The sequence below is a fragment of the Suncus etruscus genome, chromosome 3 (genome assembly GCF_024139225.1).
Source record: "Suncus etruscus isolate mSunEtr1 chromosome 3, mSunEtr1.pri.cur, whole genome shotgun sequence".
In the NCBI taxonomy this organism is placed as follows: Eukaryota; Metazoa; Chordata; class Mammalia; order Eulipotyphla; family Soricidae; genus Suncus; species Suncus etruscus.
In genome coordinates this window covers 162,881,105-162,898,721 of record NC_064850.1, presented here as the reverse complement: position 1 = coordinate 162,898,721, position 17,617 = coordinate 162,881,105, and the positions used below count along the sequence as shown (strand labels likewise).

The 17,617-nt window shown below is 34.0% G+C and overlaps 1 protein-coding gene and 1 non-coding gene across 6 annotated transcripts in view; one reads left to right on the top strand and one right to left on the bottom strand.

The window, feature by feature from the left end:
• DTNA (dystrobrevin alpha) overlaps window positions 1–17,617 on the bottom strand; it is a 376,270-nt gene that overhangs the window by 217,029 nt on the left and 141,624 nt on the right. The window lies entirely within an intron of this gene.
• On the top strand, window positions 1,152–1,284 carry LOC126005074 (small nucleolar RNA SNORA51). The gene has a single exon (XR_007494255.1). It is a non-coding gene; the product is annotated as a small nucleolar RNA SNORA51 (small nucleolar RNA).

Below are 17,617 nucleotides of genomic sequence, written 5' to 3'. Positions count from 1 at the left end.
TATATGATCCACTGATTACCACGAGGAGTCATATAAGTACAGTCAGGAATAAGTCTTAAGTACCAGTGGCTGTAGTCCAAACCATTCCTACCAACTTTATTTCTCTAAAACCTTTTTCACTTACATAAGTGATGTTTTATGCATAGAACCTAAGAGTCAAGTTATTATTACAATGAAGCAGCTATACAAACATATCAGAGTGAAATTTTAGCAACAAACTCTAACATAAAAGCCAGATTCTTCAATATGTATTTTTTTTGCTTGTAGAATATAATTTGATTAAGCAGAAAAAAATTATGTGCAACCTATGGATGACAATCTCTGTTGACAAAGGAACGTTTTTCCTGGAAATCATAAAGAGACAGAAAGATCTAATTCTGGGACTAAATGTTCAGGTTTTCTTTTCAATGGTGCACTTCTGACTGCTGGCCTTGAATCAATGACCTTAGAATTTAGTAGCTGAGAATTACTGAGAATCTGACATAATTTTTATCAGACTGAGAGGGAACAAGAGTCTTTTTTAAAGAGATTGGGATAAAAGATAAAACATTTAAGTGAGACTCAGTAAATTGCAATGACATCTGAGAGTTTAAAATGCCATTATATTTTACATTATAGGTTCTCAATATTTTTATTGTATAAAACCCCAAAATTTTACTTCTCTTCCAATTAGAAGTTAAAAAGTTTAAATTATTATTTACAATTAATAATAAACTCATTATAGTATGCATATATCTTCTCACTTTTTTTTTTATTTTTGGTTTTTGGGCAACACCCGGTGGTGCTCAGGGGTTACTCCTGGCTATCTGCTCATAAATAGCTCCTGGCAGGTACGGGGGACCATATGGGATGCCGGGATTTGAACCAACCACCTTAGGTCCTGGGCCGGCTGCTTGCAAGGAAAATGCCACTGTGCTGTTTCTCCAGCCCCTATCTTCTCACTTTTAATGGAACAGTATTTCTTATGAAAATGAGCATTGATTCAGAGAGAGCTGCAGATATTCAAATTTTTTTCATTAATAAGAAGTTATTCTTCCTCCCCTCCCAAGGACACTTGGGATATTGGTCATGGGAATATTACACTGGCGAAGGATTTTATATATATATGTATGTATATATATTTATTTATTAAAAAAGAAAAGAAAAGATAAGGCCTCCCAATTCTTACCACAGGCTGTGTTCTTTACACTGACTGTATAGAAAGAGGAGGTACAATAAATGCACCCCAGATACACCTCAACCCAGGCCCTTTGCCTGGTATGTATTGTGAATTGGGGGACAAAAAATAAGAAATTATATTTGTTTATAGCACTATCAATCTCATCAGGAAAATCTTTTAAGTATTGGGAAGCTATTATGCTCCTCATGGCATTCTTTGGAAACATTAGATTAATAATAGCCTGTGATGCAAATGTCTGCTTGATTTTATCCAAAGATCAAAACAAATATATAAAAAAATGACCAAATAAAGGAAGAAAGGATTAGAGGGAGAAAAAGTTTTCCAACATTTTATTTTTCACTTCAAAACGTGAATGTTATTATTTTTAGAAAAAATGTTAATTTTCTCTAAAGTGACAGGTTAATTTCATCCAAGAAAATATTTGTCAAATATCCTGTCTGAATAATTAGTTTGTGTGCCAATTATTCTTTCAAGAAATCATGCTGTCCAAGAAAGAAGGCTAGTTCAGTTTTCACTCCTAGATACTAGATGATAGAGTCCCTCAATATGTGCCAACAGTACTTTATGCATATGCATTTTCTTAGAGTATTAGTGATGCATATATTAGAGTTTTAAGATTCAATAAGACTGTTATTGCTGATGATGTTTGCTTCCTTACTTTCTGTTTAAGTTCTCCTTACTTTCTCTTTATCATAATATAATTTTAACCATCATAATTTTTCTTTCTTCTTTTTTGTTTTTGGTGCTTAGAGTGAACTCCTAGTTTTGTGTTCAAGAGTCACTCCTAGAGAGGATAGGAGCCCATATGGAATGTTGGGGCTTGACCACAGTTTACCACTTGGAAAGAAAACAAGCTGCTTCCCCACTGTGCTCTTCTCTTCCAGTCTGCTCATTATTACTTTTAAATCATTAGTACCAAGGTCCACACAATCACAGGGACTTCACTTTAAGAATAATTGTTACAAGAGGAAGGGAATCTTTAAGGTGGTTAGATGAAGGGATATCACCTCATTACTGCTTTAATAAATGTGAATTAAGGAGAGCTACTTAACCATTCCAAAATCCTTATTCTATATGCCCAGATAATAATAACAGTTCCTCCTTTATAGAATTGTTCCAAGATTTAAGGACCCCTCTATAGGGTGCCTGATACAAAAGAAAAATAACAAATGCTCCCTGTGATTTCCAACATAATATTGCTGCTTCTTTTAAAAACCAAGAAGCAATGTGTGAATAAATTGGAGTATCAGCTGTTTGTTGGGGTTTGTTTATATTAGACCAATGCAGCCTTAGCGCTGTGCTTCCTCTGCAGCTAATAAGCACATGCAGATATTTTTGTCCCTCTAGTAGGTTGAGTTCAAAAATAGGTATTTTGCCCTTTTTTATTCTAGAAATCCTGGTGTAGTAAGCCACGAGAGATATTCTTGGTAGTTAGAGTAGTGGTGTCAAGTAAGAGCATATTTAAATTATTTTTCTTTTTTTATTGGGAGGGCCACACTGGGATGTGGCCTGAATTACTCAGGGGACTATGTGGGGTGCTGGGACTCAAACCCAGTTCAACTGCATGCAGGAGAAGCAGCTTGCCTTCTGTACTATCTTTCCTGGCCAACATTTCTTTTTATTAAATTTTTTACTTTGATGGAGTCTTTCCCAGTTCTTTTCAAGGACTACAAAGGCACTTGGGCCACATGCCTGGCACCAATTTTATTTCAATCTCTTATCTGCTGCCTGCTACAGTCATGTGTGGGATCTGGACATTACTGGCATGGCCATAAAGCTAGATCTGAGAATCTTTGACCTAAAACCAAAGCAATATTTGAGAATATCTTCTTAGAACTTTTACTCTAGTCTTAATCTCAGTCCTTGTGATTTTAATTTTACCATATTGTATACTAAACAAAATTCAAGAAAATAGAAACCAAAGAAAAATCAGGAGAAAGGGAGCATTTGCCATGCTAGAAAGTTATGTTTATCTATGTGTGTTCACAGGCTTATATAGACATTGTACTCAGAGACAGGAATCTGGAAGAAACTCAAAGTGAATGTAGAAAAATTCAAGCAAAGTCCCTGTATATTTTTCCTGTTTATTTTTTAAACTAAGGAGAGAAATAACCTCTTTTACATTTTTTGAAGTTATTAAATTCACTTGTTCTGCTGTAATTTTTCCACTTTTGATAGTGACTTGAGAACAACAATGAAAAGGCAAAACAAAATAGCTCTTGGAAGGTACCAAGACCAAACAGTATTATGATCACCAAGTAGTAATAAAAAATGATCAGACTTAAACACCAAATCCAAAGCCAATGACAACAGAATCGATACCCAATCTACAACAAGCTAGACACCGAGGGGACCACTTATACTAGAAGCCCCGGGGTATAAGGGAGGGGTATATGGGATGTATGCTAGGAATGGTGATGAAGGAAGGACAACTTTGGTGGTGGGAATTCCCCTGACTCAATGTCACTATGTACCTAAAATATTACTGTGAAAGATATGTAATCCACTTTGGTCAAAATAAAAATTATTATTATAAAAATAATTCTTAAGAAAACAATGATGAAAACTTCACTGTGACATTTAACATTTGATCTCAGTGTTGGAAAAAAAAAGAGTGGTAGCATGAGAAAAAAATCATAACACTGTGTACCCAGTTTTAAAGAAATCAGCTTTCTGCAGCTGTGCAATGAAGATAGTGACTACATTTTTCTTCTTTCGTGTCGGGGTAGAAACCCAGACTTTTACATGAAATCTTACATTTTAAAATGTTGCCTCCAGCTGGATAGGAGAAACAGTGTGCTTCAAGGTTTGCATGTCACCCCAAATTGGATTTCTCTAGAGATCTAATCTCACTTCCCTTTCATGTCATGGACTAATGAACTTTTACCTTTCATTCATCTCTACAAGCACTCAATGTGGCCCCATGGGGAAGAACAAAGGGGAGAGAGGAACCGTTATCTCCCTCTAGTGCTTAGAGCGTGTCAAAACAACTAGCTGAGCATACTCATTCTGCATGCAACTCACTAAAATCAGACTGGCTGTTACATGTGATACATGAATCACTTGGTAATTTTATTCTTAATGAGCATAGGACCCCAAACATTCCTGCCTGGAAGTCTATAATCTGAAACACAGTCTTATTTACTAGTTGAATCAGAATAAAAAAGTTACTGGTTAACTTGATAACTATATTAAGTATTTAGTAGTAGCTTAGTATTTTTAATCAATGAAGAATATCTTATATCCCTTTAGACAGAAAAAAAATTGAAGAAAACATTTTTAGGGTGGAGACTGGAGTAACTTTTTAATAACTTTTCAATTTTCAAATAGGTCAGGAATATGTTAGTAATAGTAATATGTTAGAAAATTTCAAACAGTTCTGTAATAATAAAAGCTCTTGAGAAAGTTTTTTAAAAAATCCCAAGACAGCTTTGTTTTATTTTGATGTCCATGCTGCCTTAGAACACTGTCCCCATGAATAATGTGACTGCAGCTCAAATGTCAACTTCTAAGATGACTCCCTCTGTACCCTCATTTCCTGGCTGGTTTACCCTCTCTCACTCACTAGATTACTTAATAAAATGAAATACAATTGCTTTTAAAGCTCAATACTTCATTATACTTCTGTTTTGAAAACAGGTTTTTGAGTTGAGAATATGTCAGCAAACCAACCAAAAGAATGTGGATGTTGTTACAAGGTCAGCTTTTCAGAAGCTGTAGGCAGTCTTACTGGCATTCTGTCAAACAGTCGCCATGAGCTGCAGGGGCATTCATGGGCAATGAGTCAGCAGCTCTGACAACATTAAATACAGTAATTCGTTAATGTGCAAGAAACCAGGTATATATGATGCTTCAGAAAGCACCAGAGAGAGGAAATATTTTGTTGTAGAAGGAAATGCCAATAGGTGATTAAAACTCAGATGTTCATCAGTGTGTATATCTTGAAACTTAGAGAGAAATTCAAGTTGAGAGCTTCTCTATCAGGAGCAAGTCACTTAAAATAAGATATTAGGGCTGGAGCAGTATTACAGCAGGTAAGGGGCTTGCATTACATAAGGCCAACCTGGGTTCAATCACTGGCATCCCATATGATCCCCCAAGCATCAGAAGGAGAAACAGTGTTTCCTGAGTGCAGTCAGGAGAAACTCCTGAGCACCACTGGGTATAATTCAAAACAAAGAAACAATAAAATGGGATACTGTGCTGAAAGGGACTCATGTTTTAGACCTCGCTGTGTGATATTCTGTGGACAAACAAAAATGATTTTAAAAGACATCACACCATATAGAAAGGAGTGTAGAAAGGAGTATATAATATCTCAGTAATAAGATTTGTGTCCCATACATGTTGAAGTGAGAATATTTTTGATAAGTCGGGTTAAATAAAATATATTTAATTTTATCTTTATCTTTTTAATGTAATCACTAGAAAAACCAAAATTACACATTTGATTTGCATTTAAATTGGACAGTGATACATCAGAAGATATCTCCACCCCTCAGAATATTTCTTAAGTGCTTTCTCTCCCTTTTTATACACACAGAGATACACACACGTACACAAAGAGAACAGGGATAGGAAGGCCTTAGTATTCCATTTAAGGTATTGATCTGGAGATCTTAGTTCTCCGTGGCAAAGAATGGATACATCATAAGCCACAGCACAGAAAGACATCCCATGCTGAATAGTAAATGGCCCTCAACTTACAGTTCATGGGAGAAAGGACATATTTCATAGTTCACTTATTTCTGGCCATTGTTCTAAGAATGTAAGAGCAGTGCCAAAGATGTCAAGGAATAGTTTTCCTCTAACTGCTCCTATTAAAGAACAAATGAGCTCTGTTGAAGTGACTTGGTGTAGCTTTTCAGTTTTGTTTTAGACTTGCTCTCAAAAATTCTTTGACTATGGCTATAAAGACTATATTATAACATAATGGGTTTAACCTTTGACTTACTAAGGATTTTGATAAAAGCAAGCTTAGGCTCTAAATTTCTATCAAGCAAAGAAAAATGATCATTTCTAGATTTACCTGACTTGTAAATCTTAAAGAAGTATTTCATCTTTTTTCTTAGCTATTATTTACTTTGAAGACTGTGGAATCCTAGATTAAGCTGACATATATTTGGGAGTCCAGAGTCACCTACATCTTATATTTAGAATATTTTTTTTTACCCATTTAATGTTAATTATTGATTTAGGTATTATGAGCATGGCTGGAAAACAATCAGTCTCATAAATGATGGTGAAGTTATTCTGAATGATAGCCTCATCATGTTTTCTAGCAATTAAAAAAAAGTGACAGGTATTCTGGATCTAACACTAATTGGAAAGGAAAATGTTTTTTTTATTTGTATAAGAAATGTTTCTTCTTTTTCCTGGGTGAATAACCAATTTTGACCTTTAAATTCAGTAACTGAAAGGCATGATCTGGAGCTAAGGGAAAGAGAATTCAATTGGATAATGGCTCATTGCACTCCTTAAAATATCTTTCTACTATTCTTCTTAGTTTAGTGAACCTACCTATATATTATCTATATATGAAAATATTTTAAGAAATAGTAAAAGATTAGTTTTTAATAATTTTTCCCAAATGTGCTCTCATTAAAAAAAAGCTGAATATAAAACCAGGGATATAGGTTAAATAGTGGACCACATGCAAGGCATGAATATGGTTCTCTTTTCTCTCTGGCATCACATGTTGCCTCCTCCCAGGGGCTAGGTATGACCCTAGTGACCCCTGAGCACCTCCTTATCCAAGAACTGCTTGGAATGGGCTCTCTTCACTCTAGTATCACAGAGTGTGACCCTATAAAAGAATTTGAATGCTACTTAAATAATACTATATGAACACTGTTAAAAAAAGGACAAACGCAGATGAACACTTTGCTCTGTATTCAGGGATCACTCCTGGTAAGCTCAAGACCATATGAATTGAAGAGTACGGAACATATGTCAGCCACATGCAAAGCAAGCACCCTAACTGCTGTACTATATTTCCAGCCCCTACTTTTACTATTCCTCTGGTTAACAGTTCTTGAACACTTTCAGTTAGGATGATGAAAGGAGATGGAATTATACTACATTTTACTTTGACAAGTTGATTTGAAATCAAAAATCCAAGTTTTTGACACCTGCTTTTGAGTAATAAAAAAGTACTCATGTTTAGAAAATATACTTAAGCAAGAAAAGGTTAGCAAGCTAAGAAAAACTTAAAGGATTTGCAAAATAGTTACTTATATCAACTAATTTCAAGATATGAATTAAATATTTTAATGAATAATGTTGAGTAAGCCTGCAAGTAAGAAAATATTTTACTAAAACTTTAGGTATTTGTATTACACTAGTGAACAAAATATTCCAATAGCTTACTAAATGTCTTTCATTGCTTTCTGTATTTGAGTAGCACCCATCTGTGCACCACTCAGAGACTACTTCTGGTTCTGTATTCAGGGATCACCTGGAGGTGCTTATATGTGGTACCAAGAGAGACTCAGGATTTGGCAGCATGCACGGAAGACACCTTACTCCAGTACTGTCACTCACTCAGGTTACATAATCCTCTCATTATTCTAGATTTTATTAATAGAAATATTGTAAAAATAAAGATTTTTACAAATTCTTTTTATGAGCTGTTAACAAAACCGCTTCAGAGAAACTTTTTAAAAGCAAGCTATACCATTGAAGGCAATAGCATCTATATTATGTGGTTTGGGAAACCTGGCAGGGCTTCAAGAATATTAATGGTACAGTAAAAAGCAACCTCAGATTGGCCCTTTTCAGTCTTTAAATACTTATTTCCATTAACATAAAAATTATACAATTCTCAGACAGTTAATGTACTAAGCACTCCTCTATTCTGCAAAAGTGATTCCTCACAAGACAATATACAGAAGCTAACCTCATAGCTACAGTCCATATAAGTTTAATCAAGATGAGTTACCTTAATGCAATTAATTGTCTTCCCCTTTTCTCAGACTGACAATTTGTACTTTGTGTTGAGCAATATTAAAATGTAAAATAAAGTTATCATTGATATATGTCTAAGCTTAAATCTTATAAAAAACATATATTGTGTTAAAATTTAATAATGACTTAGCCTCCTGCTATGGGATTCCTCAAACTATGAAATCAGGAATATGCCTCCCATTCACATATCATAATTCTTTCCTCTGTAGCAGGAGCAATAATTGAAAATTAATGTTTACTATGTTGACATTTTTTTTCGTTTTTGGGCCACACCAGGTGATGCTCCTGGCTATGCACTCAGAAATCGCTCCTGGCTGGGGGGATCCTATGGGATGCCGGGGATCGAACCATGGTCTGCCCTAGGTCAGCACGTGCAAGGCAAACGCCCTACTACTCGAGCCACTTCTCTGGCCCCAACATTAATGTGTATTAATGTAAAATCTCCCTAGTAGGTTTATTTGAGGGATGAATGTGAAAGTGTAAAAGTTTGAGAATCAGGTAAAATGATAAATTATCTTATTTGTAAATATGAATATTGACTTGTTCTTCGACCATATGACTAGATTATAGTACTCCTAAAATGTGACTCATCACAATAAACCAAAATAAATTTTTTGTTTTCACATGCATAAATTTCTCTTATTAAAAATATCTGAGAAATATATTGTCCATAATAATATTATTATTTACTAATAGTAAAATAAGTGTTTGCAAGAAAGATATAATTTAAATCAGTAGATAAAAAATTTGCTGGAGACTGGGAGGGCTCCCATGTGGTCTTCATGAGGCCTTAAGTCACTCATGGCCAATCAGTCTGGCCAGTTAAATTATTGGATTAGAAGATATGATGTTGCTCAGACCCTAAGATGCCAGGGATCAGCAGAGCCACAAGTGGCAGTAGATGGGACCCCAAGAGTACAATCGGTGATAATAATGGGGCCATGTGGTGCTGCAGATTGAATTTGGATTTTATTTATTCAGCTATACACTATAATCTATTTTAGAAATTGATATCTAATCAAAGTGTTAGGACAGTGGTTAAAGAATTTACCTTGCACATGCCCAACTTGAGTTGGATCCCCAGCATTCCATATGGTTTTCTGAGCCTGTCAGAAGTAATTTCTGAGTGAAGAGCCAGAGTAACTTATCACTGAATGATGGCAGGTGTGGGCCCTCCCCACAAAAATTCCAAAATAAAAATGATAGTGATATTTATACAATTTCTGTGATAAAAGTAAATAGAAAATGAACAGATGGATGGTCCAATGCATGTGTTTATATATCTAAGAACTTTTTCTTTCCATATAATATTAGCTATAAAAACAAATAAAACTCCTATATAATGGAATAAAGGGAGCCAAGCAAACAGTAGAAAACAGAAATGGCCAGTACATGATGTATGATCAAAATATTTTAGAAATTAAATGGTGACAGTTGTAGTATTTACTGAGTGCTTGCCATTCTGAGCACTGTGTTAATTAGTTATTAAGAATTATGTCACTTAATCAGTATACAAATCTTATGAAGAAATTACAAATACATAAAGAAAGTGTTAACACTTTACAAAAATATTTTGTTTACACTCTACATGCTATTTTTGGTTATGACTACCACAAGCTATTTGTGACTCATCTAAAGAGAATAGAAATGTTTTTGTCTACAGACTAAAAGTTTGAGGCAGTAAAAAGACACAAAGTTTATAAAACTTTGAACAGTCTGGGGGATAATAACAACAGATTTATTCACTGGAAATCCACTGGAACTTCAAAGATGTAAGTTTAAGCTCCATAAAAGGCCCTATTACCGATAGTTACTAGGTGTAGGATTAAAATTGAAAATGATTTTTAAGTATTCCAATGATATAGAGCAGCAAAAAATTTGCAATGGGCATTGGAATTAAATGCAAATTCTTAATCTGACAGTAGAAAAAGAGCGATCTTTGCTTTTTAACAAATCTCTTAGATTTTCAATTCTAGTTGAAAAAAGAGTCTTATCCAATGAACTATTTCAATGTTCTAATTGATATTAGAATTGATATGTATCTAATTGATATTAGAGTAGTTGTTCATAAATAGCTGAAGTAGCAGCTTTTCTGATAGCCCTAATGTAGTGTGTGTTTAAGCTCAATGAATGTTTGTTAAACAGTAGGGGAGTGGTCGGAATGCCACAGGCTAAACCTGAATTTTGATTCTATTTTGGAGGTTGAGACATTGGCCCCAAATCTAAAAGATGATTAAGAGCATTAAAAAAGAGAGAGAGAGATCTAATTACCATCATCATTATAAAAAGGCCATGTCCCAAAGGGAGAACAGGAGCAAAGCAAATGTTTTCTACTTGGAGTTTTTGTTTTGGTTGGTTTTGTTTTTCAAACAGTAAATCAGGATGCCTGGGAAGGCCAACATTTTCTTTTCCCTTTGCTCTTTTCTTTTCTCTTTTCTCTTGCTCATCTTCTGTGCCAGATGCCAGAAAGCAGAATAATGAGAGATATACATGGGTGATCTGTGCATTGGGAATCTTAATAATAACCAAAAAGGAAGACTTTTTTGGCTACATCATCTATGTAATTGATTTTATTTAAGTCTGAATACTGAGCTCTGTTGTATGTGTGTGATGGGGGAAAAGTAAAGTATCAAAATAAATATATGTTGTCTTTTTAAGGAAAATAAACTTTGCATTATTTTATATTCCCTTTCCATTATATATCCATATACAAACTAAAGCTAAACTTAGAATAACAAAGTGTAGGGTCAAAGAGATAGTACAGCAAATAGTTATAAGGCCAATCTGTGTTTAATCCTGAGCATCCCATGTGGTTCCCTCAGCCTGCCAGGAGTATTTGTTGAATGCAAAGCTAGGAGCTATTCCTAAGTACTGCCAGGTGTGTACCCCCTCCAAAGGCAAAAAAGAAAGAAAGAAAAAGAGAGAAAGAAAGAAAAAAAGAAAGAAAGAAAGAGAAAAAGAAAGAAAGAAAGAGAGAGAGAAAAAGAAAGAAAGAAAGAAAGAAAGAAAGAAAGAAAAAGAAAGACAGAAAGAAAGAGAGAGAAAGAAAGAAAGACGAAAAGAAGAGAAAGAAAGAAGAGAGAGAAAGAAAGAAAGTAAGAAAGAAAGAAAGAATGAAAGAAAGAAAGAAAGAAAGGAAAGAAAATGCACTTATAAAGTTCACTCAATTTCCTATGTGATCATATATAACATAGCTTGTAATGAGTTAATTATATACCAGGGGGGGGGAAAGAGACAAATAGAAGTCATTTTCAGTGTTTTAGAAAAATGCTTTTAAATAGGTTTCATGCAAATACAAGGTTGGGCCAAATATCAATGAAATGGGAAAACAGATATGAAACACAGAAATAAAGCAACGAACATCAACATGCTTGGCAAGTGAAACCAAAAATCCTTTGTCAAATTCATGGTTACTTCGTCCTCAGCTCAAGATCAATAACCCATCAAAAAGCCATTGATAACACATCAAAAACCCATCTATAGATTTATAGATCAAAATAATCTATTTTGGTTAAATTATTCTTATAAATAATATTTAAATGGAAATATTTAACATTTGTGAAGGTCACTGCCAGTACAGTCCTAGTAAAGAGGTTCTAACTTTATGACAGAGGAGGAAATCGCCTTCATTCCCTTCCTTCTCCCTCCCTCCTTCTTTCCTCTCTTTCTTCCTCCCCTCCCTTCATTTCCTCCCCACATCCAATGGTGCTCAGGATTCAATCCTGGCTCTGTACTTGTGGATCACTCCTAGTGGGGCTCAGGAAACCATATGAGGTGCTAAGATCAAAACAGGTTGGCTATGTGAAAAGCAAGGACTTTACTTCCTGTATGATATATCTGCACTTGCCCTCCTCCACCCCCATTTAACTTTTGGGTAACATCCATTTTGTAGACATAACTATTCTCAATATCATAATAGCTCTTTGCCATTATTCTCTTAAAAGTCCATTGGTAAACACTAAAATAAGCTTCCCAATGCCTCTGGGAATTGCCCTGATGTCCATTTTCAAGATAACATACAGAGATAAATCTACAAGCCAAGGATAAATGGGAAAGAGAGGAGAGCAGAATGGAATTTATGAGCATCAGATTTCTTGTCCTCTGTACAGGGAGTTCTTATGTATCTCCAAATAAACTCTAATGAAGAGATAAACTATTAAAACTAGTTCTGAAATAGCAAAGCTCTGACCTTATGAATATAAGGTCTGTCCAATACTTGGATTATCTTTTATAACATTAAAATTAAAGTATAATTATAATACTGAATGAGAAGATATTAGAGATGGTCCCTAATTACCTTAATCTCTTGAAGAGTAAAACAACATAATTGGGAGTGAATTTTGAAGAACTCCAGAAAACAGACTGAATTTATTTTAGTTTTTGGCCCACATTGGGCAGTGCTCAGGGTTTACTTCTGCTGTGTTCTCAGGGATCAATCCTGGTAGACTCAAGATCATGTGTGGATACCAGGGATTGAATGTGGGCTATATGTTTGCAAGGTAAGAGCCTTACACTTACTTTTATTTTTTCTGCTCCTCCAGACTGAATTTGAATGCTTATGACTTGACCAAGTTTTGAGCAAACCTTCCAAGTTTTTAGAGAAAAAAATTCTTAAAGAATCTGCACTCCCTATTTTGAAGTCTACTTTTAGTGGGAGCACAGTCATTATAATGGCATTTTGAAAAAAATAACAATAAAGTATAGAAACAGAATTTTTACTGCATTGTTATCTATTCAAAGTTACCTCTTCACCAAATCTACCCAGTTTTCTAGCTTCCACCTTGCTCTACTGGTTTTAGTTCATCTTATTTGGATGAGTTGCAATATAGTTTCTAGCCTTTTTCCATGCTTCTGTTCTACACCTTTCAACCCATTCTTCAGAGTAAGCTGGAATAATCTTTTCAGATTAAAATAGATAAAATGAAATAAAATAGATTTGATAAAATATATTTAATCAAATAGATCAAAAGAAAAAGATCATATGATTACATTTCTATCTGTATGCTTCTCCTGTGTTGCCAGGAAAGTGCTAAAGACAAAATATATCACATTTGTTGCTATCAATGACTGATACAAACCTGGTCCATTTTTTGTTAGCATATTTTTTCATTAAAACCTAGTTTTTCTGTGTTCCTGTCACAGTCGCATCCCCATTGATTTCATCTTGCAAATTCTGTTCATTACCAGTTCTCTTTGCTAAACTTTCCTTATCCTTTAAGTGTTATCCTCAACTACATTTCTTCAGAAAGGTATTTCTCCTTTATTAATTTACCAACTAATTTAGATAACTTACTGCTTTTTAGATCCTATCCTTTTCTATCATATTAAATTCATTTATTCATCCATGCCTTTAAGTATGCATTCATTGAACATTTATTTACTGGTGAAAGTATTATTTTAGGAACCAGAGAAGCACTTAAATATGCTTTCATTTGGCTGGTACTAATTTATAAACACATATTTAATTTTGTTTTTGTGACTTTTATTTATTTATTTATAAAATTGTGCTTTCTTTTATTTTCTTTTTAAATAATATCTTTATCTAAATGCCATGATAAACATGTTTGTAGTTGGGTTTCAGTCATAAAAAGAAAGCCCCCTTCACCAGTGCAACATTCCTACCACCAATTCCCCCAATTTCCTCTTCCCCCAACCCCTGCCTATATTTGAGACAGGCATTCTATGTCTCTTACTTATAACATTGCCATGATAGTTATTAGTGTAGTTATTTCTCTAACTGCACTCACCACTCTGTGGTGAGCTTCAGAAGGTGAGCTCTGTGAGATAAATAATTACAAAAAAACACAGTATCAGTTAAAATTTCCACGATTCCTTCATGATAATGCTAAATCTAAAAACTAATCAATAGGAGATACTTTTCCTAATTTTTAGAAACATAGAAGATATGGCATTAGTATTCTTTTCTATTTTTTTTTGATTGTTTTCTTTTGGGCCACACCCGGTGATGCTCAGAGCTTACTCCTGGCTATGTACTCAGAAATCACTCCTGGCTTGGAGGACCATATGGGACACTGGGGGATCAAACCGTGGTCTGTCCTAGGCTAGTGCTGGCAAGGCAGACACCTTACCCCTTGTGCCACCTCTCTGGCTCCTAGTATTCTTTTCTAACAATTGCACTATATTTCTCAGATTTCCTTGTAATAAATTTTTGTACTTAAGTTTTACCTAACATATGTTGAATAAAAGAAATATGAACCCTTATCAACTTTATCCTTTAACAAGAAATAGAAAAACAATAAGAAAAAAAGTAATTGGAATCAAAAGAGTGTAAGGAGACTATAAAAAGCCTAGCAGTTAGGAAAATGCAGGAAGCTCACTCATAAATTCATGAAAATCCCTGTGGCCCTGGGAATTCTGGGAAATAACTGAACAGACACAGACTACCTGGCACTGAAACTTTACCAATCAGTATCTGATTTACTTTTTACCAGATGTGCATATTATTGTACTAATGGGAACTTGACTGACACAACCCTCATTTGTATAACAGGAAAAGTGACAACTATACTTCAAATTCTTTATATGTATAGGCCCTACCTGTCCTTTGGCAACAGGATTAAAAGGCTTTATGAGTCTGTGACTCTAGGCTTTCTGTCCAGCTTCATTTATTATTTATTGTTTAGTTAAAACCCTGCATAATTTTTCTGTGTGCTTTTCTATACACCCTCAACCTTTCTGGCCATGCCAGCCTCCATCATTGTTCACCTTCTATTATTTGAAACAAAAGCTATAATCCAATCTTCTGTGACCACCTCATAAAATGTCTGTTTCTCTGAATTATACATGTTACAAAGAGACTTAAATAAAAGAGAAACTTTGAGATTTATTTGTAGTAACATCAAGTATTGCTTCCTAAATAATTTGTTATGCATTAACTTTGTATATACGGTATTTATGAATATTACCCAAAATTGATTCCATTTTAAATAAAAAAATAGATCCTTGGTTAGTTTTCTTTAAATACACATATTCAGTCAAAAATGACTGAAAGTTTATTTTAATTTCTCAGTAGACTGTGAAATTCTTAAGCATACACTTTATCAACATCAAATGGAAATCTGTAAAGACAAATAATTTGAACATATAACCTGTACATTAAAATAATTTGAATGAAATTTGAAAATAATTTGAATGAAATGAAAAGTAGCATGAAATTTGTTACTTGTAATGTCATATTGCTATAAAATAAAATCAATGAAACATGGCATTCTATTCCAAACATTTAATTGTGGTGAATAAGTGGTTAAAAGCAAAAGCTGGTGAATATTATTCTAATAAATTAGTGTCATTTTCTTAATTGCTCAAACTGACCTTTAGATATTATACATGTAAGCTCAATTTTGGACATAGAATGTACTGTTTCCTAACAAGGTAAAAAAATGACACATAGAATTATTTTTCAAATGAGTCATATTCTTTTAAGCTTAAAGGTATCAAGTTGAAAATCTTAGTTCTAAAATGCAAGTTTGTTTGTTAATCTTATACATAAATCAGTATAGTAAAATAGGAGACAAAAATTTATGTAATGCATCTAGTTTTTCACTGTGAACTTTCATGAGCTAAGGAGAAATTTTTGCTGATATTTTGTTCATTTTGAAATAACTTCTACAATGACCTTTTAAGGTATTGATATAAAGGGTAAGGGTTGTTAAGAACTTCTGAAACACAACCAGAACATTTCTCAAAATACTCAACCCAGAAAATTAAAAGTAACTGCGCACATACATATTCAGTCAACACTATTTAAGTGATCACATTCTATGCAATTAAAAACATAAGAAGGGTGAGGTGTCTGAAATATGTCTCTGCCTCAATCTTTTGATGCTTATATTAAGTTAAGAAAATAGATACTGGTAATACATTTAGATGAAATATTAGTAAATAAGACATAATTTTCACAAAATACTAAAAATTAGAAAATGATTTACGTACTAGAAAAATGATGCTAGTCAGTTTCTGTTATAAATATTTCAGAGAAAATATCTGAGAAACTAAAGGGACCCTTCATTTATTCTAGTGATGCTTATTTAGTGTATTTGTTCAATATTTGGTTCAGGAAGCCTTTGATCATGGTTATTTCAATGCAGCACCCTCATCTGCCTGAGTCTGGTTTCCACATACCATTCATATAACTCATTTCCCACTGCAGCCCATTCTTTACTATCTACAATTTGAGATACATATTTGAAGATGATTCATGAAAAGGCAGGAACACAGAGAATGGAAAGGACATCTAGACTATACAGTTAGTGTTCTTTTAACAAAGTCTAAAGTAAATTTCCTCTTTTTCCATTCAACAATAACTCTTAATTACCTTTTCACACTACAGGGTGGGATTTACAATACTCTTAACCTTTACAAGTTTCAGGAATAGGCTGAAAAAACCATAAGCAAATCTTATTAACTATAAATGTGAAGTGCCCTAGTGGGTATTTTCAGGGTTCATTGAAAGTGCTTAGTATTTAGGATAATAAGCACCTCCAAAATCAAACCATTTATATAACTAAGTTGTCCTCTTAATGTAATCAGCTCCACAGGTTTTCCAGAATCAGGATCTGCAGGCAAGGACCTGTTCTGTGATCAGCCTATTTCGAAGAATGTCATCCCTACTTGATACCAAAAATAATGTGGAGACATTTAAAAGATTCAATTTTCTTCTGCATCAAAGTGATAATAATGAACACATTCAGCTCACAACATCATAAATGTTTGGTAAGAAGTCCTAAAGGATATCATTAAAATAATGAAATTAACTACATTGAAAATAAATTAAAATACTTAGTATATGTTAAAGCATGCTTCCGAGTACAAGGAATATTACAAAAATATAATGAGGTACTTAAAATCTTATGCCTTTTTATATTTACTGTAATAAAGGATTCATTGTGCTAAGGTCTAAACATTCTGGCATGCAGCAGTAATACTGGGAAACACTAATGCCAGATACATTTTATATCCATATTAGGCCAAAGCACAAAGACTGCTTCAAGTGAGCTACTAATTATAGTTTTCTTTTGCTCAAAGTTATAAAACTTGGTAAGGACTCGAGATTATAAAGTGAAATGTCTGATTTATTACTAGAATATGCCTGATAATTACAAGTCAACAGTGAGTGGCCAAACCAAAGGTATATCTTTATGTTTATGAACTTACACCAGAGATGCTTAAGTGACTACAAACCTGAGATATTTTATTTTCCCTGTCATGTAGTTTTTTTCTTTGTATATATACATATATATATATATATCTTTTTGTTTTGTTTTGTTTTGTTTTGTTTTGTTTTGGGGGCCACACCTGCAGAACTCAGGGCTCCTGGCTCTGCACTTAGAAATACTCCTGGCAGGCTCAATGGGCCTTTAGTTTTTGGGTGGGGCCACACCCGATGGCCCTCAGGGGTTACTCCTGGCTCTGTGTTCAGAAATCACTCCTAGCAGGCTTGAGGGATGATAT